At 55.0% G+C, this 26,956-nt stretch overlaps 1 protein-coding gene across 1 annotated transcript in view; it reads right to left on the reverse strand.

Annotated features, from left to right (window-relative positions):
- Positions 1-526: 526 nt before the first annotated feature.
- Positions 527-26,956, reverse strand: part of RRM2 (ribonucleotide reductase regulatory subunit M2) — a 46,635-nt gene continuing 20,205 nt past the window's right edge. Inside the window, exon 11 of the transcript XR_009344422.1 lies at positions 527-1,552. The gene's annotated coding sequence lies outside the window, so the exon portion shown is untranslated. The remainder of the gene's footprint in view (positions 1,553-26,956) is intronic.

Consider the following 26,956-nt stretch of genomic DNA (forward strand, 5'->3'; position numbering starts at 1 on the left):
TCCCCCCTGATGGGGAAGGGGCCAGGGCACGGTCATGGGCACCAGAGCGCCTGGTCTCTTGTCCTGGCACTGCCTGACTTGAACGGTTCAGAGCATAACCTCTCTGGGACATGAGAACACACAGCGCAGAAGGCCAGTGTCCCTGCGTCCCTGTGGAGGGGGAGGGCTGGCCCAAGGTGAGGAGAGGAGGGGTGGCCAAGGCCCAGCCAGTGCCCTGACCCCATCCTGCCCTAGCCAGGAAGTCATATATAAAGAGGGCTGCTGTTCACTGAGCACGGACTGTGTGCCAGCCCCATACTAATGCCCATGATATACCTGAACCAGGGAGCTCTCAACGACCACACCCACTGGGCAGATGGACAACTGAGGCACAGAGCAGCAGCGGGGAGAGTCCAGGCTGCCTGATCTCAGCTCTGCTCCCGGGGACCCTGGTCTCGCTTTTGACTGTTGGGGTTCACCAAGGATCTGGTTGTGGGGAAAAAGGACTCTGCTTCCAGAAACGGTTTGGAAACCCCTGTTACGGTCCAACCTTCCCACTTTACAGAAGAGGTAATGGATTCTCTGGGGGGCGAAATGACCCGTCCTAGAACGCACAGCCCCGAGTCCATACACCAAAGGCAAGTCAGTCAAGCACAGTCATTAATCCTAGTAACTTATATTTCTACAGTGATTCAGAACCGGTGGAACTTTCTAAAGAGTCTGAAGACTTCTGCCAGGTGAGGCTCACTCTTCCGGACCTGACTGTGTAAATGCTGAACTTGCTCTGTCCAGCCCCCCGCTGCTCCAGCTGGCGGAAACTCGGAGAGAGGGGGTTCAGTTGGGGAAAGTCAGCTCAGCGCCGCCCGGATTGCCCACCTCCAGCAGGTGCCGCCGCGGTCAGGGTGGAATCCGCAGGTCAGGGGGGCCGCGGAGGACCGAGCGGGGAGGCGGTGGGGTGAGGGAGGAGACAAAAGGGCAGAGAAGGGAGGCTGAAAAGCAGGGCAGGGGAGATTCGGGGTGTGAAAAATGTGTATTTGCAGGCATTCTTCATCGCCAAGATTTAAGGGCATTTTCCAGAATGCGTGCAGCGTGCTCGAGAACACAGCTCCGCGGACATGCGACAGGATCGGCTGGGACATCCGACAGGATGGGCTGGGATTCCGCGATCATCCGGGCCGAGAGAGGAAAGGCCGAGGAGCGATGCGCGCGGACAGACGTGAGACAGAGCTGCTCGCGCACTGATCACGGCTGGAAAGCACGTGGTACGCTGGGCTCCTTCTGTTCCATTTGTGTGTGTTTGAAATTCCCCATCGTAAAAAAGCTTTTAAAAAGCACATAGTCAATACATTCCAGAGTTTTGTAATGAACAGTTTCTTGGACGCAGTTTTCTTTGTAAGAAGAGTGGATTAATGAATGAATGCCCTCAGCCTTCCTTCCGCACCCGTCTCTCGGCTCGCTCGGTTTCCTGCCCCTCCTCTCGCTCGCTCTCTCCCTCGTCTGGAAGTCAGCACCAGCCAACGTTAGCAGCTGCACAGTGATTTCACGGTCTCTCCTCCAAAACATTTGTTAAATACTGGTACAAAGGAAAAATAACTATTAGTCAAATAAAACATCGCAGAAACCTTCCACATCCCACCCCCTCCCCGCCATCCTGCAAAATTCGCTCTCAGTGTTAAACGTGTGGCCACTCGGCCATTTGCCCACACTAGCCATATCCATGCTGGCTCTCACGGTGGAGATGGGGCCGCCCTCTGGGGGACCCGGGCTAGCTGGCTACCCACGAAGGCCACAGAAGCAAAGCTGACTTGGCTTTGTAACAGATCATTTTCCGGCAAAGTCTCCTCTCCTGGCTCAGTGTCCCCATCTATAAATGAACTGGCAGGACGAGATGATCACTAAACCCCTCCCAGCCCCAGGACGAGACGCTGCACCAACCTTCTTGCAGGGACAGTGGCGTTACTACGCTGGGGTCCATTCTGGGAGACAGAAAGGGCTCGGGTCTCCTACTCCGGGCACCCAGCACACTGCACAGAGCCAGAGAGAGAAACTGGAGCTGGGGAGGGGGCTGCACGGAGGCCTCAGCCCCGAGCCAGGCTAGAGACACAGGACCAAACCCTCCCGTCCAGCCCTTCTGTCGGGGTCCCTGCTTCCCCCAACCGCTGCCAACCACAGGCGTAGCCCAGCACTGCCCAGTGGGGCCTCCCAGAGGAGATGAGCAGCTGTCCCAGTCTGCCCAGTCTGAGGAGCTCCCACTGCACTGGACTTCCAGCGCTAAAGCCGGGCCAGTCCCCGTCGACCTGACTGGCTGGTCGTCCTGCGCATGGTCAGGCTGGCTTGGCAAAGAGGACTACTAGAAGGGAAGCGAGATGAAGTCTTGTCATGATGAGCCAGTTTGGGGAGAGGTGGGGAGCAGAGGCTGTTCACGAACTTCAGGCCCCGTGATGGAAACGGCGAAAATAGCAGGACTGGGCTGATCACCGAGACCGAATCTCGAGATCATTCACAGTCCTGGTGCCACTGGGCTTTGCCCCTCTCAGCCCGCAAAGGAGACAACAGGAAGGATCGTGCTTCTGGGAGTCCATTGGCCCATGAGAAACAGAGCCCTGTGGTGCCCTCGGACCAAGAAAAGTGACTTAACCAGGGAGGGCCGGCGGGAGGCCCAGGGGGTCTGCCTTGGTGGTATGCTGCCTCTGCCCCACATGCCTTCCAGAGGCCATGGTCTAAGGCCACGTCTGCCCCACTGGCACGTACCACAGGACCTGCCAGCCTCGGGCCTGTCACCGCAGGCTGGAGCGGGGGGGCCTCCCCAATTTGGAACCGGCCTGCATTTGAGTGGGTTATGTGGAAGGGCAGCCTTGCATCATGAAGTCCGGACCACGTGATTCGGATCACTCCCCTCCACTTGTTCCTTGTCGCCCCCTTCCTTTTAACGGGAAAATGGGAATGCATGGCGGGTGGGCTCCGGTTAGGGGGTGCCTGGTCAAAACACAGGACGGATAATGGCTAAAGCACCAGCGTTCTGGATTGCTTGTTTCTATGGCATCCCTGGGGTCGTGATCTCACCCACCCCTCATCCCTCGTCCCGCTGTGGTCGTGACCCCGAGGTGGCCTCTCACTCGGCCAAGCCTACAGGAGTGGGGGGCAGGCAACCGGGAGCCGCCCTGCTGTGCGGCTAGGGGTGACCTGAACCGTGATCCCGAGGGAGGAGCGGACATGAAAATGAGTTGTTCAGTGCCCAAAAAATCATCGAAAACAAGCATGGGAGCCTGTCAAGTATGCGTGCGACTCCGGCTTGAGAATGCAATGAAAATGAGAAAGCATTCTGAGTAGAAAAACAAACTCGCACCGAGCACACGGCGTCGAGGGCAGGACAGCAGTGCTCATGGGGAAACCGGGGGCCTTCCGTGCAGAAAGGAGGGACCCCGGGGGGAGTCACATGATCCTGGGGACAGAGGGTGGCCACACTTGCCTGGCGAAGCACCGAGAGACAGACACAATTTTCCAATGGCTGTGTCCCACACCAGGAACTAAGATGACGTGGTACATCTGCTAGACTTTAATAAAAACAATTAAAATTAAAAAAACAGCTAGTTCGGATCCATCTGGATCTGTTACAAAAGAAACAGCAGGACAAACCCAAGGAAAGTAGAAAGGAGGAGTGAAAATGAGAGCCCAAATCAAGAATGAAGAAACCAACAGAATCAGAAGAACCTGAAGTTGGTTTCTGCAAAGAGAGCAAATGGGTCAAGTTCTGGAGAATGGATGGGCAGAGGGGCAAGTTGCGGACACCTGCACTGTGTGTCCTCGGGGGACATGAGCAACCTCTCCAGCCTGCATCTCCTCAAAACCAAGAAATACAACATCCTCCCTAAGAAACCGATGTCTCGGGGTCGGTATTGTCCCAGGGCGGGGGTGGTAAATGTTGTCAGAGCCCAGAGTGCTGGGGGGGGGGGGGGGGTAGGAGCTGGGAAGGGAGGACCCACTCTGTCCTGGGAGGAATCGGGAGGAGCGACTTGGCTGGGAGCCTAGCGAGCCTGGAGGCCTGAGGCCCGTCCCTTCCCCATAAAACAGGCTCAAGGGGAGAAGGGGCGAATCCTTTCCCTCGGCTGTCTGCCAAGCCGTGGGCTGACATTTGAGGCCAATGTGGAGAACACAAAGGGGCCTGGCCGTGGGCTTCTGCTTGGGGCTCCTGCATTATGCAGCAGGGGTAAATAATGGATAGCTTGGAATGTTTTTTTAACTATTTGGTTACTGATCTCTGTCCAGGATGTTGAAGACGCAGTGGCCTTGCCCAGCCTGTTTCTAGTTAAGAGAACGATTTCATGACAATCTTCTCTCCAGGCTGAGATGCTCTTTTCAGCTGGAAGCCAGTGAGAAAGTTGGCAACAGACCAAGTCAGGGTGTCCCAGAAAAAAGGAGTCCCGTGGGGCTCTGGGCACTTCCCCCAAAGCCTCAGTCAATCCAGTGGGGGATACGCACCTTCAGTTTTCCCAGGTAAAGAGATCTTGCTTCTGGGGCTGGATACCTTAGCCTGCGAACTCATGGGATCCTGCCTTTGGCGAGAAGGAGCTTCAGCCCGACATGTCCTCTGCCCAAGCCAGTGGGTTCCGACACCCCCCCAAGAGGGTCTCAGTGGGAACCCTCCAGAGAGAGGCCCATCAAGGGTAAAGCGCCTTCTTCCCCTGAGGAAATGTTTCTAGACCCGGGTTAGATAGAGGAGGTTCTAATTCCCTCAAAATGAGGGATGGGGACCCCTGAGAGGTCATAATGAAGACGTCAGGGTCCCAGAAAGAGTCTGCATTGCAATTGGCCACCCACAGAATAACTACAAACTTGGGCTTCTCTAAAGATAGTCAAGCGGCAATTGCCACGTGACCCAGCAAGCAGGCTCTTGGGGGAAGTTATGATGACACAAAATCTGAACACAGGTGTTCACGGCAGCTTTACTTAGAACAGGCAAAACCTGTAAACACCCAGATGTTCCTGAAAGGCTGTGTGGGAAGTAGCATCCATGCCGCGGGCCACTCGTCAGCAACAAAGGGGGACACGATCGATCCCCCCAACAACCTGGGCTCATAAAGAACCACGCCGAGTCCTAAGAGCCAACCTGAAATGTTCCAGACCGTTTCAGTCCATTTACGTGACACTTCCGCCATGACAAATGTATAAAGATGGGGGATGGGCTCACGGGGTAGGAACCGCCGGGGGACCCCATCCAGTGCCCGCAGTGGTGGTGGGTCTCACACCTTGCATGATCAAAGCGCCCAGGACCAAAAAACATGTACATAAATGAGTCCCAGATAAAACCGTGGACATCCGAGGGAGATGCGGGAGGGGACAGCTGTCCACAAATGGACAGTCCCATTAGACTACCGTTTGCCAAGATGTCTGGGGGAGCTGGTAACAGGCACACCGGATGAGTCAGGTGACTCTATGCCTATCCAGAAATAAAAGATTGAACTTAAAGAAATAGTTATGGTATAATGCTCGGTGCAGAGGCCAACCACGAAACTCAAAGTGCCTCATTATCAGTCCTACTCTCAGAGCGCCACACGCACACCCGTGTACTAAAGCTACACCCTGGCCTACTCCAGGCCCTGCACTCCCACCCCTAAATATATTCCCAAGACAAATGTGGGCGTGTGGCCACCAGAAAACCTGTGTAAGGCTAACAGCAGCTTTATTCATAATAGCCGGACACAACGCAGACGTCCGCCCAGAGTAGAACGGATAGATGTGTCACGGTCAACCTGCAGCAATTAAATTAACACGGCAATTAAAAAGGCATAATCTAGGAATGCAAGCTGGTGCAGCCACTCTGGAAAACAGCATGGAGCTTCCTCAAAAAGTTGCAAATAGAGCTACCCTATGACCCAGCAATTGCACTACTGGGTATTTACCCTAAAGATACAAACGTAGTGATCTGAAGGGGCACGTGCACCCGAATGTTTATAGCAGCAATGTCCACAATAGCCAAACTATGGAAAGAACCTAGATGTCCATCCACAGATGAATGGATCAAGAAGATGTGGTATATATACACAATGGAATACTACGCAGCCATCAAAAGAAATGAAATCTTGCCATTTGCGACGACGTGGATGGAACTAGAGGGTATTATGCCTAGTAAAATAAGTCAAGCAGAGAAAGACAACTTTCATATGATCTCCCTGATATGAGGAAGTGGAGATGCAACGTGGGGGGTTTGAGGAGTCGGAAAAGAATAAATGAAACAAGATGGGATTGGGAGGGAGACAAACCATAAGAGACTCTTCATCTCACAAAACAAACTGAGGGTTGCTGGGGGGAGGGGGGTCGGGAGAGGGGGGTGGGGTTATGGACATTGGGGAGGGTATGTGCTATGGTGAGTGCTGTGAAGTGTGTAAACCTGGCGATTCACAGACCTGTACCCCTGGGACTAATAATATGTTATATGTTAATGTAAAAAAAAGGCATAATCTAGTGCTCATCCAGTTGATGAGACTCATGGACATGATGACGAGGCAAAGAAGACAGACGCAGAGACCACAGACTATATGGTTTGTTGATACGAAGTTCAAGGGCAGGCGGCACTATTCCAGAGCGACAGGTCGGAAGAGCAGCATCCGAGGGAGTGGAAGGACTGCCTGCAAAGGGGGCCGCGGGGGCCTCCGGGTGCTGAATGTCCTACATCCTGATTGGGGGGGGGGGGACACCACAGGTGTGTATACCTGTGACACTTAATCAAACCACACACTGCAGATCTGGGCGCTCTGCTGTGTGTGTTATATACCTCGATGTACTTTTTAAACAAAAGAAGCATGTATGCCTAGACGGAAGAACAGAAGGCGATACCCCAGAGCAGGGGCACCTGGAGGGGCCCCCATCGCCCCTCCCCCCGCTCTCCGTCTCTCGTCTGCTCCTGGAAGACCAGCTGATCCCAAGTGTGAGGTTTTCGGCAGCATCAGCTACTACTCTGCCCTTTGGGGATGTGGTGGAGGAGAAAGGGGACCTCGGGAAGGGAGAAGAAAGGAAGGAACTCAAAGGACTAGGAAGAGAGGAGAGAGAAAGGGAACCACAGGCAGCACCTCCGGAGCGCAGCCCCAGCCCCACGCCTGCCAGGTAGCTGGAGGCACTTGGAGGAAACCGCGCAGAGTTCGTCACCAGACTCGGGGTTTAACACGAGGCAGTAACAGGGCTGCACTTGAACTCCAGCAGCCAGATGTTGGGGAACAGTGGAGGAAGAGAGAGAGCAGAGATGAAGGCTTGAGATGGGGAAGGACCTCCTGTCCGACAGGCATTTCCTGAGCGCCTCCTACCCGACGGCACTACTGAGGACCTGGGGACAATCCGGGTGGCTCCACGGGCAGCGACTCTGGCTGTCACCCAGGCCCAAGCTGTCGCCATGCGGAAATTCCTCACGTTTGAAGGAGGGTCTCCACACTCCACAAATTATGTCTCTGTTCCTGAGCGCAGAAGTGAGACAAACACCCCCAACCGGCAGGACCACGGTCTAGAGGCTGTAGCCGCAGGTCAGAAGAAGGGGGGACAGGGGGCCTGACCGAGGCGGAGGAGCCGAGCGTCTGCGGGTACCGCAGGGCGGGTGGGGAAAGGGCACGGACTGTCCTTTAAAGCCGGAGAGGCGTAACTCAATTCTTTTTACGATTTCATTACGGGAAAAGTCTATCGGCCCCAGGAGCATTCTGCTCACAGAATTGAAGTAAAGACAAAAGGGCACTCGCTGTGTCTTCCCGCGCTGGGAGCCGAGCTGGATGCCCATAAATCACTGACAAGTGGGGAAGGGGGAGCCTCGTTTCGCTTTGTCCTCCCTCCCTGCTCTCGTTCCTTCAGGGCTGGAGGCAGCAGCAGCGGCAGGAGGGCGGTGTTGACCCAGAGCCGCGTGCATGTCAGCGCAGGGTGGGCCCCCCCAGAGTGGTGTGAGGGAGGGATCCGCACCCCATCTGGAGCCGAGACCCTGTAAACTTGTCCAGGGTCACGTGGTGACCATGACCCCATCTCCATATCTTCATGCTACGGCCCATTTTAAATCCCAAAGGGGATTTCTGGTCCTGGCCAGTAGGGGCTCCCTGGCCTGGAACAGCGGTCCCTGTCCCTCCGGCAGGACGTCTTCCCAGAGGCAGACCCTCACCCAGACCCTTCCAGATCCCAGCCGGGCTAGGGAAATGCTCACAGCTCCCGGTGCTCTCACTCCCCTGACCCCACGAGCCCTGAGTTTCTCTCTATTGTGTTTGCCACTAAGACCCCGTGTCCAGACAGTGCCTGACACATGGCAACACTCAATAAATTTTAATGAGAAAAACTATTGGAGTGATGTTGGCTCTGGGGAGCTGTCCGTGACGGTTCTGGTCTCTGTCCAGCTGACCTGCCCTGTTCCGTGCGCAAGGACCATGTCGTACAGGGAGCTGGGACATCACTGACCCAACACCCAGGGCGGCTCTTCGGTGGCTCCTGAATCACGCCTCCAGTCAGGCTCTTCCAAGTTCACAGGTCACGCGTAGAGCGCTGGGAGCTGGCTGGTGCCCCTCACCGCTAGCCCCGTGCCTGTCCCCGGCAGGCCCCTCTTCTGGGCAATGGCAAGAGCACCATGGGGGCGAGAGAGGCCTGGGGGCTGGGCTGGGAGCCAGACTTGGGAGGCCCGGCAGCCATCGGGAAAGGCAGACAGACACCTCCCAGCTTCCCCACTCAGAGTCCCCTGCGCCCGCGGTTCCTTCTGCTCCATTTGTGAGTCTTCCCTATTTTCCATGAAGATTATATTCCACGACGACTGACAGACAGTCTTTTTTTTCTTCTTTCCAAAGCTCTTTTTCAGGCTATCTCATTTTATCCCTTCAACGGCCCTGCAGGGAGATGGGACCAGGGTTATCCTCGGGGAAGCTGATCATGCCACAAGTGAGCAGAGGAGGGGCTGGCCGTGATGGCCAGTAGTGCCCTGCTGCAGACTTGCCGCCTGGGGTCTGCGCAGGCCCCACACCTGTGATGCGAGGCTCCGCGTGCATCTGCTCGGGGCAGAGGACGCGCTCCATGACCTCTCCTCTGATGAGCCCCGGGCCCCGCATCTCAAACCAGCCTGCGGCCCTGAGGTGCCAGCCCCTGACTGCAGGGGCTCTGCCAGACGCTGCCTCTCCTGGCCTCTCACTTTGGACTGTTTTTTAAAAAAAAAAACGGCCTCCGTCTGGCATCTGATTTCTAATCAGGCGTTCATCTCCTGTGTTTTCAAGGGGCTGTGGCTGGGAGGGAGCAGGGCCCCAGGGCTCCTGCCCTCTCTGCTGCTACAAGGCCTATGGGAGGCTCACAGATCCTTCCGGCAGAAAGGCAGGTTGGAAGGAACAGGGAAGGGAGAGAGACCCAGGCCTTAAGTGACCCACCTCACAGCCAGAGTCTGTGTCTGTCCCCATTACAGGCCCAAACTGACAGCAGCCGCCAAGGTTAGCTAAGCTAATCAGCCGCCCAGACATCGTCTACTTAGCCTCACGGGGCCTCTCTCTCTCTCTCTCTCATTCTGTCTCTCCCTCTGTCTGTCTGTCTCTCTCTCACTCTCTCTCTCTCTCTCTCACACACACACACACATGCACCAGAAAGGAAACAAGACTGAGAACACAGCCTGTCCAGCGCCCCACTCCGGCATCCGTGACTCCTACTCCAGGCCGCCCTCTGGTTCCAGCGCCAGACGCTGGGCTGGGGGCTGCGGCTCCCCTACGGGTGAGATCAAAGCCAGCGATGGGATCATGCAGCAGCCTGGCCAGGGGCCCCCTTCTCGGGAGGGAGGACATCTGTTTCCATGATAACCATGCCAATTCCAAAGCATGATATATGTTCCGTATCTCCAGCCACCTGCTCAGCCTCAAAAACAAATTCCAGGTTCCAGCCAAGGAGGAAATGCGACAGTTAATTGGGAAAATTACAAATGGTTCATTCTAGGAGTTGCAAAAGGTGGCAAGGGGTTCTAGCAGGTGCAGGAGCTCATGGCTGGCGGGACTGGGACGTTCCTGAGTGCTCCTTAGACCGGGGAACCTGCAGAGAAAGGCAGTCCGACCCTTTCCCTCCAGAAAGTCTGAATCTGGGCCTCAGGACACTCCCAGACCTGGCCTTAGGGCAGGAGGAACCTGGGTGGGGCTCCCTGGGTCCCAGAGTGCAGGAGAACCAAGAGAGAATGAGGGAACGGGCAGGCAGCCTGAAGGGAGGGACTGGGACTGCTGCCCCGCCACCGCCCCCACCGCCCCTCTTGCTTGGGGACAGAGTTTGGGTGACAATTGGCAGGTGGGCCACCCTGTCCCTATAAACTGGATGTCAGCCAGGGCCTGGGGACTCACGGGCAAGCCATCTTTATACTGTTTGAAAGTGGGGGTGCTGAGGCAGGGGAGAGCAGTGTGGAGACCTTAGAGCCCCAGAGTGGGGATGACGATAATATTAAACTAAAGAAATTTGGGAGTCAACAGGTCCAGAAAGAAGCCTTTTCCAAGCTTCCCTTCTCTGGAAGTGCAGCTGCCGTCAAGCCCCTCCCCGGGGGAGGAAGAAGCCGGAAGAGGCCAGCCGCAGGCGCAAACATCACCACAACAGTCGTACCTTCTATTTTGTTCCCCTAAAGGTGCATCGGTTTTTCCCTAAAAAAAACGGTTCTCTCTATCCCTTCCCTCTCCTGTTTAACCCCGCCTCTGGGTATTAAGCCCCTTCTTTTGTGTGCTCACATGCATACGAGTAATACTTCATCTTTTCTCTAGTTACTCCGTCTACGTTCACAGGTCACAGGCTCCCACCACCAGACCCAAATCCGGGGAGGAAACGGTTTTCCTCCCAACAGTTTGAGACCCGTCTCCAAGACAGCCCTGGAGATAATTCCTCTGGGCAAGCAGACAAAGGCTTATTCATTGCACAGAGGCAGTGGGGCACCATGGCCTTTCCAGGGAACAGAAATCAGAACAGCCACGATCGTCTTCCATTTGGGAAACAGGAATGGGCAGGCCACGAACACGGGCCACGAGTAGTTCAAGATGGGCAGGCACGGTCGGAACATGCTGCCTGCGGGGTTAGGGGGCGCTGGCCCAGATCCCACCGCTCTGCTTCACCTGCGATCCAGCCAACCTGCCTTCTCTTGTCCTACCCACCGCGGCCATTACCTGCCATCCTCATGTAACCCACAGCCCGGCCTGACCCACCAGGGTCTGGGGACCTGGGCTATGAGCCCTGGGAGGCCTCTGCTGTGGACATTCCCCCAGGAGCCTGCCTGATCACACTCGCTGGGTCCCATCATCCCAGTCCAACCTGATCACGCTCCCCAGGCCTCCTCCCCAGGCTCTGGACTTCCGTTTTGCCTCGGTTTTACCTCCACCTCGTCCTGGCCCAGGGCAGAGAGCAGAGAGGGGTGAGCCAGGAGGCAGGAAAGCCAAGGGAAAGAGGATCTTCACCATCGCTGTGTCCTTTGTCAGCAGCCAACTGGCCCAGCACAGCCGACGGTGTGGAAGACCACCAAGGCGGGCATCGCCTTCCTGCCCCGATGCATCCTGTCCCCTAATACGGACCCACCTGGACCCACACCTCGGCTGTGGGCCATGAGGGAGCCCTGCCCTCCAGCGAGTTCCCAATCTGGCCACCAGCTGTGTAGGGCACGGTCAAGGGCACTGGCTATTCACAGTTGTGGGCCCAGGCCATGGTGAGGAGGTGTTTATCGGGCCCCTGAGGCCCAGGCTGGCGGGGTTGGAGGTGAGGCCGTGGATCAGGGGCGCGGCGGGAGCCATCCAGGGGCTCTACCCGCACCCATCATTCATTCCTCATTCACTCGCTCCTTCGCACCTCAATCTGCCCATTCTTTCCACTAATGATCATTTACTGGGCGCTCACCATGGGGCAGGAGGTTTCCAACCCGGGGAAACTGAGGCACTCACGACACCATGGAGATGGTATAGCACAGGGCCCCTGTAACGGGGTTCACAGCAGGGAGATGCTCTAGGGGAGGCCAAAGGACCCAGAGATGGCGAGGAGGCAGCGGCACCTGCGCCCGGTCTCGAAACAGACTGTGCCTGACAGGTGTCAGAACGCCAGCATCAAACAGAATGTCACATCCTGTCACCAAGGGCACGAGCTCCCGCTCTTGTTCTTGAGGGTTCTGTCACCACGTTGACATCAGCCCTGGCAAAGCGAGGGGTGTCCCCATTCCCTCCCGGGTAAGAGACTGTCCCTGCGTCGCACCCTAGCCCTCCCAGGTGGCCAAGGCTTCCCCCGGAGAGGCTGGGAGCACATAAGCAAGTCTTCATCGTGAGATGCCAGGAGAACCGTGGGGGCTCAGCACGCTCCCGTCAGGTTTTGCAGATGACCTACAAAAGCAGGGTGCCTCTCCTAGCCCCCCCTGGGGGCCACGCAAGGGAAGCCCCAGTCCCCAGTGCCTCTTAGCGAGCCTCAGTCTCCTCAGCTATAAAGTGGGATCACACTTCCCCATCTCCTGCGGCAGTCTGGAGGCTTAGACACAAGACCTGGACGCCGCTCACCTGGCCCACTTGCCACCCAGTAAGCACTGAGCAGTGAGCCCCCGCCCAGTCCCCAGCCCTCCCGGACCCCGAGGAAGGGCCTGGTTAGTACAGTCCAGTGTCTGGGGAGGGCCATTAGGGTCCTGTTGGCTGACGGAGGTTTGTAGGGTTTCAGGAGGCTGGCAGAGTGGAAGTCGCACAGGGGCTTGGGTGCGGTGGCGAGAGCAGGGCCAAGGGGAAGGGCCACTGCCCCCACCACGGGGTTCGGACCAGCCCCCACTGCCCGGCTCCTGCAGCATCTCTCCCCGTGGGGTAAGCCGTCCTGACTCTGGCTCTCACCCACCCCGCTCTGCTCTGCAAGGCCTGGTTAATTTACAGGAGTAATTTTAATCAATTACATGAAGTGTAAAATAACTGTTCTGCTCTGCTCGGGAAATGGGGCTTGTCGTCTTTAAGGCTTTATTGAAAAGGCATTAAGATGGAATTGTGTGTCCCCGGCATGTAGGCAGCGGGGGTTGGGGGGGGACTGGGGCTGGAGAGAGCTCCCTGAGCAGGGCTCCGTCGGTGGCCGGCCGGCCAGCCCCACCACACATGCAGCAAACCCGGGCTGGAAGGACCTCCGGACCCCGCGACAGCCCAGCGAACCACTATCAGCTGCGGACCTGCACCGCTCACTGCCCCTTCCACCTTCCAGCACCACTGACTGCCTGAAAGTGCTTCTCGATACGGAGCCCAGACTGCGTCTCTGCACCCCCAGCAACATGAGCATGAGAAGACGCGTGTGTGTGGCACGTGGTGAGCGGCCCACACTGCCTCCAAGCACACACTTACTCCAATAAGCCAGATGCAGATCGCCCAGGTCTCTCCCAGGGAAGGGTTCTCCTGGTACGGTCACCAGTCCTCAAAGGTCATGTTTTTGTTTGTTTGTTTGTTTGTTTTGCTTTTTATTTATTTGAGAGAGAAAGAGAGAGAGTGAGAAAGGGAACACAAGCAGGGGGAGTCGGAGAGGGAGAAGTAGGTTCCCGGAAGAGCAGGGAGCCCGACACGGGGCTGGATCCCAGGACCCTGGGATCGTGACTCGAGCCTAAGGCAGATGCCTAACGACTGAGCCACCAGGTGCCCCTTCAAGGTCATGTTTTCAGCTCCTTCACCACCCTGATCGTCCCGGACAGGAAACCGGTCATAATAACCCCGAGCCACAAGGCCACCCACTTGGAGGTCCCACATTTGGTCTCAGCCTGCTCCCAGCCAGAAATGTCATCCCACAGGGTTCCACGAGGACCCTGCCAGGAAATGTGCATGATGATCCACTACACGTCCTCTCAAGTGTTGAGATTAGGAGAACTAAAAGGTAAAGGGGACTGTCCTGCAAGTGGGCAGACACACAGCCTTGTATCGGAGGAGCAGCCAAAGATAAAGGACTCGAATGAGGATGCTTCGTATTGTGGCCTCGGCAACCCGTGGCAGCCCGTGGCAGCCTGTCCCCACGTGCCTGGTTGAGAAGGCTGAGGCCAACATGGCAGCCCCCCATCCCACGTGGGCCACCGGGACCAGGGGACCTGGATCCACGCGGCAGAACCGGCTCATCTCTGGGCCGGGTGCTCCGGCCACGCCCACATCTGTCTCCTAGGTCCCCAAATTTGGAAGTAACCATGAGGGCCATCTCTTCTCCCTGGGGTGGGGGGTGGTTTCTAAAATATGTGACCATTAACGTCATCCAAGCCATCCGGGACTGGCTGAACCCAAGCTCTGATTCGCTCACTTCGGCCCCGGGGGAATAGACTTATCACCACTGACACACGCAGACTTTAGTGGGCCACCCCGCACCGTCCAGTCACGATGATGGCCGTAAGCACTTGTTCAGCGCTAGGTCCCATTCCAAGGACATTAACCAGCATCGTCCCCGCACGCATGGATGGAGCAAGAGCTAATCACCACCGCACCATAAGGCAATGAGAGATCAGAGTGATTATCACACACACTTGGTGAGGGGGAGAGCCAGGCGCGGGCACAGTGGCTGGGAACACTGCTGTGTCTCTTTAAGGGGACAAAATAAACCACATTGGAATATGTTCCCCAGGCTCCATTCAAAAAATGTAGAAAAAGAGCACATACTCCCTTTAGAAACACTTCTGTCTAAACAGCCACACATACACACGCACACACACACACACACAAGCACACACACACATGCGTGTGGGCGCACATACACACATGCAAGCACGCACCCTGGTTATGGGGGAAAGGAGCTCATATGGACCCTTGTGTCTGAAGCCAAGCAATGACAAGGAGCCCCGATCACCTGCTGGGGGTCAGACCACTGGCACTCTAATGTATTACTTAGGAAACTGACCAGAGCATCCCTAACGTCACAGAGCTAAGAAGAGACAAAGCTGGGACTTGAACTTGCAACTGGCTTGGAAGCCCGATGAGGCACTTGCATTAGAATTAGAAATTCTCCTCTAGCCCAGGCAGAAAACAGGGAGGGTGGGGAGGCTGTGGTGGTGAGAAGTGGCCAGAGGACCGGGTCTGACTTGACCCCTGGAGCTCTCTCTTCAGGCCTTTCCAGTACCACCTGCCCTGGGCCCAAGGCGCCCACCTGTTGCTCCTGTGATGAATGGGCCCATCTGCTCACTCTGCACAGCACTCTTTGGCAGAATCAGGGAAACGGAGACCCTGGGGGCTAAGAGACTTGCCCCAGCAGCCTGAGGCAGGCGCTCCCAGGCTCTCCCTGTCCTGGCCCAGCTTCTGGTCCCTCCTGGTGGGGGCTGACCTGGGCCCTCGCAGATGTGCCTCTTTCTGCTATTTCTTCTCCCAACTCGGTGCCCTTTGGTTCCCCCGGGAACAGGCTGACATTCACCATGATTAGCTTGCTTCCCCCTCTCCCTGCAGCCAAGAGCTAATTGTCCTGATTTCCTTCCAAGAGCGGTCTCTCTGAATAGCCTTCGCAGGCACAATTAGGCAGGTTCAGCCTGGCTTTCACACTCCAGCTCTGAAAAAATCAAATCAGTGAGGAACCAAAGCCTCTCGAAGTTCTCTGAGAGCTTCTTTGTGCGGGGAACAAAGTGCACGCATAATTACCTGCTTAGCTGATGAGCACTGGACCCCAGGGCCCTGCTTGCAGGAGAGCGGTCCCGCTGGCCCACCCCCACCAAGACCCTACCTCTCACCCCTGCTAGCAGCTGTTGTGGGGAACAGCCAGCCAAGTGCACCTTCTCCTGGGACGTGGTAGGGGGTGGCCATATTCAGAGGCCCCCTCCCTGGGCAGGCCTGGCCAGCCGCAACCACAGGACATTCGTCACTGCCAAGAGATCCCAGTCCAGAGTCAGTGAAGAGTGGATCTCCGCAGACTAGCAAGTCCAACCCCCCTTCTAAAGCTGGAGCCCCGAGGTCACACGGCATGTTGAGGCAGTATCCCAACTTGAACCCAGTCTCCCTGCAGGGGCCCTTATCTCGTGCTGACCACTCGGCTAGCTTAAGATGCGCAGCCCTTTTTGCCAGAAAAAAGTCAGGGCTTCCAGTCAAACAAAGGAAATGGGTTTTTCCCCACCGAACTGGTACAGGCGTCGGATTGTCAACAGGCCCGGGAAGCTATGGCCAGTAGCTTTCCTAGGGACAGAGAGGGACCCTTTATCTCCACACAGAGAAAGGACCAGTCCAGCTCACACAGCCAGTAAACATCTGAGACCCTTCATACCACCTCTATTCCTGGGCCAGAGCTCAGGAGAGCTATCAGTGGGCCCCTGTTCCCCAAAACCCTGTATCTGCAATCCTAACAAGATGCCATCCTGAGTGCCTGGGTGGCTCTATTGCTTAAGCAACTGCCTTCGGCTCAGGTCATGATCCTGGAGTCCTGGGATCGAATCACGCACGCATCGGGCTCCCAGCTCTGCGGGGAGTCTGTTTCTCCCTCTGACTTTGTCCCCCGCATGCTCTGTCTCTGTCAAATAAGTAAATAAAATCTCTGGGAAGATGGCATCCTAATTGACTCAGAGCCCAGGACCGTGGAAAGGGTCCACACTATTCCATGGAACAACAACTTTGGAGGGCCTAGTGGCACGAGAGAGATCACTCCAAGTGAGGGGACCCCACTGTAAACTGACTCCTCTTCTTTGAGCTCTGTGCACCCGTATAAGTCCCTGCCCTCTTGGTTCCTCAGTCCGTCATCTGTAAAATGGAGATGATGCTGCCAAGCTCCCAGGGCCCGGAGAGTGCCTGGTCCAGGTTGCCACATGGCTCATGTGCACATCCTTTGGGTCTGCCATCCCAAGAGAGGGCATGAAGGTCATGCCCACTTGTGTTTGGGAACTGCTCCCATTCTATACCAAGCAAGCAGCCTATAAAGCCTCTGACAAGTCCTGCAGGAGGGAAGCCTGTTGAACGGTTTCAACCAGTGCTTCCTAAACTTCCATCCTCTAGAGCTGGTTTTTTTGGTAGCACTACTAAACTCCTGCCTTGGAGGATGCCTGGGGGCCTCAGTTGTTAAGCATCTGCCTTTGGCTCAGGTCACGATCCCAGGGTCCTGGGATCGAGCCCCATATCAGGATCCCTGCTTGGAGGGAAGCCTGCTTTTCCCTCTCCCACTCCCCCTGCTTGTGTTCCCTCTCTCACTGTGTGTGTCTCTGTCAAATAAATAAATAAAATCTTAAAAAAGAAAAAGAAAAAGAATCCTGCCCTCGGGGAACCTGGGTGGCTCAGTTGGTTAAGTGTCTGCCTTCGGCTCAGGTCATGATCTCAGGGTCCTGGAATCGAGCCCCATGTCTGGCTCCCCACTCACTGGGGAGTCTGCTTCTCCCTCTGCTCTGTCCCTCCCACCTCCAGCTTGTGCTCTCTCTCTCAAATAAATAATAAAATCTTTTTAAATATAAAATACAATAAAATCCTGCCTTGGAGAATGGCACTTGAGCCCTGCCTCTCTGTGGGGTCCTCATGGAAAGACCCTGAGTCTGACCTCGGCATCACCAGCAGAGGGAGGCTGGGGCGGTGTGTGGAGCTGAATGGGAGGAGAGGCTGAGGGGTTGGCCCCAGCTCCTGAGGGCCAGACCAAGGAGCAGACACTAGGCCAACACTGCCAGCCAAGGACTGGTCACTGGAAGAAACAAGGAATTCAGCATGCATCCCCAGGGCCACAGGGCAGGAGTCAATGGGTAGTAAACGTGGCAGTGGCCTTCTGGGACCCCCGGGGGCCTGAGGAAGAGATGCCCAGGGACGCTGCTCGTTGTCTTGGCATCAGAGCAGGTGGGAACCACTGTCCGCAGCCCCTCAACCACTCAAGCTGAACTAAGGATGTCTCCATTCACTAGGGACGGGGTTCTTGTCCTATTTGGGGTCCTGGACCCCTTTGAGGATGTCATCCACCCCCTCTCCCCTCTCAGGACCAGAGCTAAACAAAAATTAGGGCCAGATTTGGCCGCCAAGTGACATCCATCCCTTGGTCCAAGAGTGTGATGTGAATGACAAGTTCACAGAAGAAGCCAAGAGACCATTCTGTCCAAAGCGCTCACATCCCGTCCAGGTCCCCAGGGGCACGGCTCCTGATGGGTCACTGTTCTACCTACCAGCTGGTTCTCCAGAGGGACGGACGTGTGCTGCGGGGGAGCTCTCCTGGGCCTGCTCAGCTCGGGCTGGTGAGGCTTCGGCATGGTCCCAGCTCACTGACCCGGTCACTGACCCCCGCTCCTGGCGGAGGAGGCTCCTCGGCCACACCGAGCCTGTTTCTCCACTGGGAGCCGCCAGGCCTGTTCTGAGAGCTCAGAGCAGAGCCTCAGCCCTAACTCCAGAGTCAGATACCAAGCTGCTTATTATTTGAATTTAAATTAGCATAATGAGTTCAAGAGACCCGATTACTCCAGACACAGAAAATGAAATTAGTGAGCAGAGACCACTGCAACTGTCCGCCAGTTTCATCCTCCTGGCTGAGGAAGGTCAGGGAAGGGAGGGTGCCAGATCCCGGGGCTGGGTCTAAGCCCCCGGCTCTCACCACGGTCCGGGTTGGGTTGCGGGCAGGGACAGGACAGCAGAGGCTCAGGAGGGAGCCCCCACACGGCCTGCCGCCCCAAGAGAGGAAGATGGGCCGGGGCTGGCAAGATACAGCTGGGACCCGTTCACTCTCCCACATCCCGCCAAAGACAGGAGGTGGAAGGTGGCGGGAACTGCGCCATGTGATGACGCCAGGTTCCCAGGTTCCAGCCCTGGCTTGGCCACTTACGAGCTATGTCACCTCATTCCGTAAAGACGACAAGCAAACAAGTCTGTGGAGCCCCCTCCTCTGACAGACTCTGCTGGCTTCCTTATGAGCATCGCCCACTCACTCTCTCCGTAAACCCCACATAATCACCCCTATCTCGAGGACGGTGGCAAGGATTAAACATGCTAACGTTTTCGAAAATGACCAGCCCGGTAATGGATGGAGGGAGACACACAATAATGTTCTTTACAGAGATGCAGTCACACTCATTCCTTTATTCCTTCCTTAACTTCCGCGCTCTCTTATTACAACAAAAAGGCCACAGAAAAAGAAATAAAAAATAAAATAAAATAAAAACGCCAGCCAGGGCGCCCGAGACTCCAACAGCAAACACCATTAGGCCACGGCTTTCGCGTCTCTATTAAAACACAGTGTCACAGGCACTGTCCTGCGGGCATCGAGTATCGACCCTCTCTACCAGGATTATTCATAGTTGTCCGAATGGAAACAGCAAGGCTGGCACGCAAGAGCCGAATGAATGGACTGTGGCCTATTCCTACCGTGGAATGCTCTCTCCCACGGCGGAGAGGGCAGGGTATGGCTGCCACAGGGAGGAGTCCACAGGCAGTACGCTGAGCCCAAGGCGACGGATTTCCCAGGATTCCCTTTGTCCCCTGTACCGACCGAGGCAAGACCACCTCGGGCAACGGAGAGGGGACACAGCCAGCCCCCGGTGACGGTGACATCTGGAGGGGCAGGAAGGGGTTCCTTCTTGATCTGGGAACACCAAGCATATTCACTGTGTGGACAGGCATCGAGCTGTGCCTGTACAGCACGTGCATTTTTCTGTTTTATGAAATCTGGTTAAAACAAGTCTACTAGGCATCCCAGGGGGTGCTCTGTAGACAGGGGTCTGGATCACGGTGAGGGCGGGAAGAGAGGAGGCAAGAGGGAGCTCTGGGGCCTGTTCCAAGGTCAGGAAGGGAAGAGCACCCCGCAGAGAAGCCAGAGAAGGGGGCCAGGTGATGCAGGTGGGAACCGGAGGCCATGAAAGCTTCCAGGAGCACGTGCTCCAGAGAAGACAGAGGATGTCCTTTGGGTCTGGCAACATGAAGGTCGCTAAGAGCATTTTGGAGGTGAAGAGGGGGACAAAAGCAGACTCCTGAGAAAAGGGAGGTGAAGGAAGGGGACAAGACCTAATGAATCCTGCCTAGCTTGCCAGGCTCAGTTCATGCCGCCGCCTCCAGGAAGCCTTCCCTATGGCCCTCTTCCTCTCAAGGCCACTTCACTTTACAGTCATTTAAGCTGTCCCCACCATGTAAGCCTGAGCACCTCTCCGAAGCAGGACTGTCCTCTGTCACCCCCTGCATCCTGCCCCCCACCATGGGCGCTTCAGAAATCTGAGCTCCTCTCTCCCTTCTCAGATCACGGGAGAAAATTCCAAGACTTCCCCAAACTTCGCTCTCCGTGCAGTGAATCATTGCTCCCCAACCAACAGTTGTGTGTGTAGTGCTGGGAGCAAATTATTAGTATAATGATGAGTGCTAATACTGCATTAATGTGGTTGTTGGATTATTTGTATTGTCATAGTCATTAACTTGGTGATTACAATTTTTTTTCAATTTCAGCTAGCTCCTTGTGCATTCTGTCAAACCTTCCAGAAACAATGGAATCCAGAACCACATTTCATAACAGACTGAAGAGCCAATTCACAGAATTCATGGAAATCTGGCCTAAAGTGACCACCCTCCATCAGGAGAAAAAACAGAGAGCCAAGTATGGACAGGTGAGGGCAGGGCAGGGCCAGCCTCCCCATCCTCTCGAGCCACACCCCCCCAGCCCTCTCAAGGCAAGAATGGGTGGGATTCATCTCTCTGGGCCTCGAGGGGCTCGGAGCAATGTCCTGTGTTCAGAATGGCAGACAAGCAGCACAGATCAGCAGGAAGCAATGGCCCAGCCCCTGAAGGCTCTTTTTCCAGGACACAGGAGGGACAGCCTAGCTGAGGGAGATCTCTCCGCAGCCCACATCATGACCACCTGCACTAGCCCAGGCTGCAGGGCTTGTGAAATGCCTGGGTTAATGGAATTCATCTGGCTTTTCATCGTTGGGCTTCACAATCTTTGTGCTAGGACTAAACACGAACAACTACATTGCTGATAGCTGAAACTGGCTTGCTGACTGCTAAAAGCCTCAAGAGATAGCATTTGAGGCTTTTGGCAGTTGACCCAACTCAGAAACCTCACTACAGTGCCAAGATCAGGGCACAGATTTGCTTACAGGGAAGACTCACATTAGCCAAACTCACATGGCTGATGTATAACACCAGAAGCCATTTTCTTTTCTTTGACAATGAGCAAATGAGCTGTGACAAGGACTGGACTGTTTTCTCCCAGAGATGCAGTCTTGCTTTCATCCACCACTCTCGGCCTTTTCCTGCACAGGATCCCGGGGTCTTCGTGTCCCAGAGGGACCAGGCCTCTGAGTGGTTCTCCTCTCCTGATCCCTGCAGTGGTGAGGCTGTCCTGGCCCCCCACGCTACTGAAGCACAGGCTCCACCTCCCATCACTCAGCCAAGTCCACTGCCCATCTACTCTTGACTTCTAACTTCTCACCTTGGAGCTTTTGGGAAAACCCCAATACAGACAATGGGTTGAGCTCATAAAACTCTCCTCATTTCACTTTTGCTTTTTATTGAATGCCAGAGTTCAAAGCATTCCCATTCCCATGGTCAAAGCTCAATGATCTTGTTGAGGGAATGGATGAATGAACCTGCCTGGCTTTTGCCCCTCCATTGTAAGCACTTCCCCAGGAGGCAAACAGACCCTGCAGGGCGGGTGGTGACTGCTCAGGTGTGCCTAATCCAGGAAACACACCTGCCCCTCCCCGCCCCACCTTGGACCCCAGGGCCAGCCTACCTTATCTTGGCTCACCGCAGTCACACCCTTCCCATTAGGTCTTACAGGCCTGGGAGCTGTTCTCCCTCAGAGAAGACTGTGCATGTCTCTGTTGCATGACAAGCTGACTTGAAATTTCGCTTTGACAGTGGTAATATTTCCAAAGTGGGGTGCCTTCAGGTTCTACTCCCAGACCCAGGCAGTCCCTGGCAGGAACTACCCAGTCCTTGAAAGACAGCATGTGAGAACCTGGTGGTGTAATGATACCTCTCTGGGGGCATGATGGGGGTCACATAGCCCTGGCTCAGCATCGCTCCTGCAGCGCGGGGGCCTCTGGCTCTGGGAGAGCTCTCTGCTCTGTCCTTGGGGAAACCCCACGTGCTGGAGAGGACCGGGAGGAAGAGGCTGGGCCCGACAGCTGACACACTAGTTCGGGCTGATTCCAGCCCGTGTCCTCTCCACTCCTCTGGAGATGCCTCGTAGCTGAGTGGCGGGATGGACAGAGGAACGGGTACCTTCCAGCTGCCGACCACAAACACAGACACGAGAGAACCTGGTAGAAGGTCTCACAGAGCCGGGCTGCAATTTAACATCTGACGCTCAGCTGTGCGAAATATTTAGCTTATTTATTCCTCTCAAATTTATTTTACCGTTTTCACAAGACTCTACCTCATTGGAGAGTACAAACTTGCCGACTTAAAGAAACTACATGAATGGAACGTTGTAGCTGGAACACAGCAGAGGAGCTGGAAACTTCTACTTCTCCCTTTTGAGGCCAACGCAAAGACAGTCGCATGCAAACAATGAACCATGACTCTTACCTCACACCGTATATGAAAAGTAACTAAAAGATGGCTCAAGAGCCTAGTTCATGGGCAAAGCTCCTAGAAGAAAACATGGGAGGAAACCCTCATGGTCTTACAGTCGGGAGGGCTCTCTCAGACATGGCACACAAAAGCACTACTTATAGAAGGAAAACAAAACAGTACATTGGAATTCAGTGAAATTAAAAACCTTTGACTGTAAGATTTTCTATGGAGAAAATGAAGAGGAAAGGCGTAGACTGGAGAAAATATTTCCAAATCCTATTTACAATCTAACAAAGGACTTGTATCCAGAATATACAAAAATCCTTACAATACAACCTATTAAGACAAAGGATAGGTTGTGTGTGGGTTTGTTTTTGTTTTTGTTTTAAGTAGGTTCCTTGCCCAGTGTGGAGCCCAACATGGGGCTTAAACTCCCGACCCCGAGAGCAAGACCTGAGCTGAGATCAAGAGTTGGATGCTTAACTGACTGAGCCACCCAGGAGCCCCAAGACAAAGGATGGGAATAGACGGCCACCCAAAGATGTGTGCATGAGAAGTGAGCACATGCAAAGACACTCATTGTCATCATACATTAGTGAAACGTAAATTAACTCCAGGGGCTACAGGACAACCCGCTGGGATGGTTAAAATGCAAAAGACAGGCCACATGAGGATGTGAAGCCGCTAGAGCTCTCCTGTCGCTTTTGCGTACTCGTCAGCACGAACAAGCACCGTCACTTGGAAAATGGTTTGGGAATTTCTTCAAAAGTTAAACATACCCTTACTCTCTCACCAGCCCTTCTGCTCATTGGTATTTACCCACAAGGAATGAAAGCAAACCCTAAAAGACTCCTACAGGAACATTCACAGTAGCTCCATTCATAAGAACCAGAAAGGGGAAGAACTCAAGTGTCCATCAGCAGCTGAATGGATACGTAAACATGGCACATTGGCGATATGGAATATTACACAGTGATAAAAAGGGACAGGCCCTAGTTTTACACGAGTCGTTGGATTTCAACATAATTCCAAGTGAACGAAGCCAGACAAAAGAGAAAATATGCTCTAAGACTCTATTTTATTTTAAAAGATTTTTTTATTTATTTGAGAGAGAGAGAGAGAGCACGTGAGCTGCGGGGAGGCTGACGCGGGATTTGATCTCAGCATGTCGAGATCATGACCTGAGTCAAAGGCAGACGCTCAGTCAACTGAGCCACCCTGGCGCCCGTATAAGATTCTATTTAGATGAAATTCTAGCAAATGCAAACTAACCTACAGCAGCAGAAAGCAGGTGGCCCCGGGGACAGGGTGAGGGTAAGCAGGAGCCCAAGAGAGAAATCACAAAGGGGTGACAGCAAACCGGGAGTGACGGAGACGGGCATTAGCTTGACTGCTGGGATGGCTTCGTGGGCACGTACACATGTTAAAGCTTACTAAACAGCACAGTTAAACGTGAACAGCTTATTGTGGGTCATTTATACTGTAATACAGCTGAAAAAAAGGAAAAAGAAATCATTCCAGAAAAACAAGGAGAAAATCCCAATAAATTCCAAAAGGCAACAACAATGGAAAACATCCTAGAATTCCTGTGCAATTATATTAAGAATAAATGACACAATCTGCAGGAGAAAGGCTACTATCATAAAGGAAGAAAAGTCTTTAGCTCAGGAGTCAAAGCAGTCCAAACCCAAACCGCAGACGCTCTGGAAGTGATGATGAGGAAAACCGCGCACGTGAGATTCTGCAGGGTTTAGCTCATCGAGTCCTCAGAGGAAAACTGACAATCTTAAAAACTGACATTTAAATAAACAGAGCCCCCCTAAAAGAGGAAATCAATTAGGTATCCTAAGTAGGAAGTCAGAAAAAGAACAAAATCAATCTAAGAAAAGTAGGACAGAGCACGCGTAAGGGTCAGAGGTAAGGGATGAGAAAGTCAGCCCCTGGGCATCTGCTCACTCTTCGGGTACACCCTCCCACCGCCCAGGCTCAAGGTGGGTGCCCTCCCGCCCCCCCCCCGCCCTCCTCCCTCCCCTCTAGGCTCACCAGGCGCCGCCCCCGGGGCCTACTCCATCCCACCCCACCCCAGCTCTCCTGCCCTCCGAGCCTGGCCCACCTGGGGACGGGGGTGATGAGCTCACACCAGGGGACAGGGCGTGGGGGGATGACCACACACCTGGAGGCTCCTGGGGGTGGGGGGCTTGCACTCGGGGCTACCAGGCCTGCTGAAGAGGGCCCCTCTCACACACCGGCTGAATGAGCGGAGGCTGGGAGCGAGGGCAGACACAAGGCCACTCACACCCCCGCCCAGACCAGTGGTCCCCAGTTAGCGGGAAGTGAGGATTGCCAGGGACCTGCAAACCTGCCAAGGCCCGAGCCCCTCCCCCAGGAACGTCTCTCAACTTTGGTCAGCTAGGGGCAAGGACCGGGAGCCACAGGGGAGAGGCGGCCCGGGATGCAGGAGGGAAGGTGGTTGTGGGAGCTGGTCCGGAGTTCAAACCCTGTCTCTGCCTCCTGCCAGCTGTGTGACCTCAGACCCACACCTTGACCTCCCTGAGTCTCCTCAAATACAGAAGGTAGGTGGGGCTCAGGGATAACATATGTGACCTTTCAGCTCTGCCCGGGTACCTAGGAGAGTGACAAAGCGGCATTGTCATCACTGCCTACTGCCCCCTACCCCACCCCCCCCCAGCTGCATTGATTCCTGCAGGTCAACTGGGCTCCAGGATCACCTGCCACATCTGGGGATTCAAGTGTGAGCTATTGGGCAGGGGCGGGGGTGGGGGGGCTGGAGAGGCTGGCCGTGTAGACAAGGCTGCCTTGGATCCACAGTCCCAGCTTCCACGAGACTATTCTGGATCCAGTGCAGAATGCCTGGCTCCTGGCTCAATGGGCTTTGTCCCAAAGATGTAATTTCTATTTTGATTCCATGCGACATTTAATGAAATGACTTTCAGACACCACGCAGCATGTCTGAGTTATGAAAGCGCAGCTTCTGAATCCCCCCACACCACCACAGGCCCCTCTGGTTGCTTCAGGGGTTGCCCCACGTCTCCTGAAGGGGGTACGCTGAGCCCATGGACTCGAGGTGCTGCTGCGCACAGCCCAGAGGGCTGGGGCCCGCCCCGATGGAAGCCTCCCTGTCCGCCCCAGACCTGGCACTGCCACCCCCGCTGTTTCCTGGCTGGACAGAGACAGCAGCAGCCTCTGCCCAGGCTTCCTCTCTCCCATCCAGCACTGTTCACATCACACATCTAAAACATTCAGGGACGGGAAATCAATGCAGAGGGTTGCAAATGGCATTTTTAGAAAAACAAATGAAACAGAATAGAATAGAAAATTCTGGAATGCACTGCACATGGTTGGAGGGATTGTGTCCTGAAGTCCTGGGAGGGTGTACACAGGTCTCTGTAAAATGAAAGACTTGACATTACGCAGCTCTAATCCACTGTCTCCAACCTCTCAGAAATGCACATCTGATCTCCTTACTCCTCTGCTAAAACTCAGTGCAGGCTCAGGGACAGAGTTCAGATCCCTCAGTGTGACACTGAAAGTCCCCACAACCTGGTCCCTGTCCACCCTCACCCCCGACACACCCAGGAGAGAGCAGGACCAGCCGGGGCCTGCCGGTGCTCAGCTGGCCGGGAGGACTGGACAGCCGGACCGACGGAGCAGAGCGTGATGTCACGGGGCCTGTCTCCTAGGTGACCCCACGCCACCTGCTGACCTCCTCTGGGCCAGGATGACTTCCTAGAGTCTACAGAAGCGAAGGTATAAATATTTCTGGAAGCCTTCTGTTCAAAAGGATGTAGAAGCCCTGCAACTTCTCAATTAAAAATAATTTCTAAAAATAATTCCTCAATTAAAAATAGGAATTCCACCTACACGCCGGAACAGTTTGTCGGGGATCGCGGAGGGGCCAGAGTCATGAGGTCACTCACGTGCTTGGGGCTGAGGAAGCCACTGGGCTCAAAAGCTAAACACTGCAAGAAGGCAGGCAGCTGTGCACAGCTGGAACCCCAAGGCCCCCAAATCTCTAGAATCACAGGGATGCCAAACGGTGCACCGCCAGCAGCTCTGGAAAGCTCATTTCCCATCACGTCACATAAACATCTGGACAAGCCCAGGTCCCAGGGAAAATTGAAAAAGAAATAAATTGTGCATTAGCAAGTAGATGCGAGACCTCCTCTCTGACCTTGGGAGCACCCACGGAGATGCGCAGGGCGCCAGCTGCTGTCTCTGGCTTCTCTGAGTCCCCCGAAGGGAGCACAGCCCGCCCCAGAGCCAGGGACACAGGCAGAAGGAAGAGCCAGTGTGCCCTGAGGATTCTACCTTGGGTCCGGGTTCCGGGCCTAGAACATCTGAGGCTTGGGGTCACGGGACCGTCTCCAGAAGGCCCTGGGGAGGGGCGGCAGTGGCAGAACAGACAGAATTGTCAGTTAGCCTGACAGCCAGGGGACAAGAGGGGGAGCTGGGAGTGAACCCCGTGTGCCAACCACCCCCACGGGAGCCAGAGGCTCCGAAGCATCACTTCTTTTTTGTTTTTTTTTTTTAAAGATTTCATTTATTTGAAAAAGAGAGAAACAAAACACGCGTGCACAAGCAGGAGGGCGGGCAGAGGGAGAGAGAGA

Source organism: Mustela lutreola, chromosome 9 (assembly GCF_030435805.1).
Source record: "Mustela lutreola isolate mMusLut2 chromosome 9, mMusLut2.pri, whole genome shotgun sequence".
NCBI lineage: Eukaryota > Metazoa > Chordata > Mammalia > Carnivora > Mustelidae > Mustela > Mustela lutreola.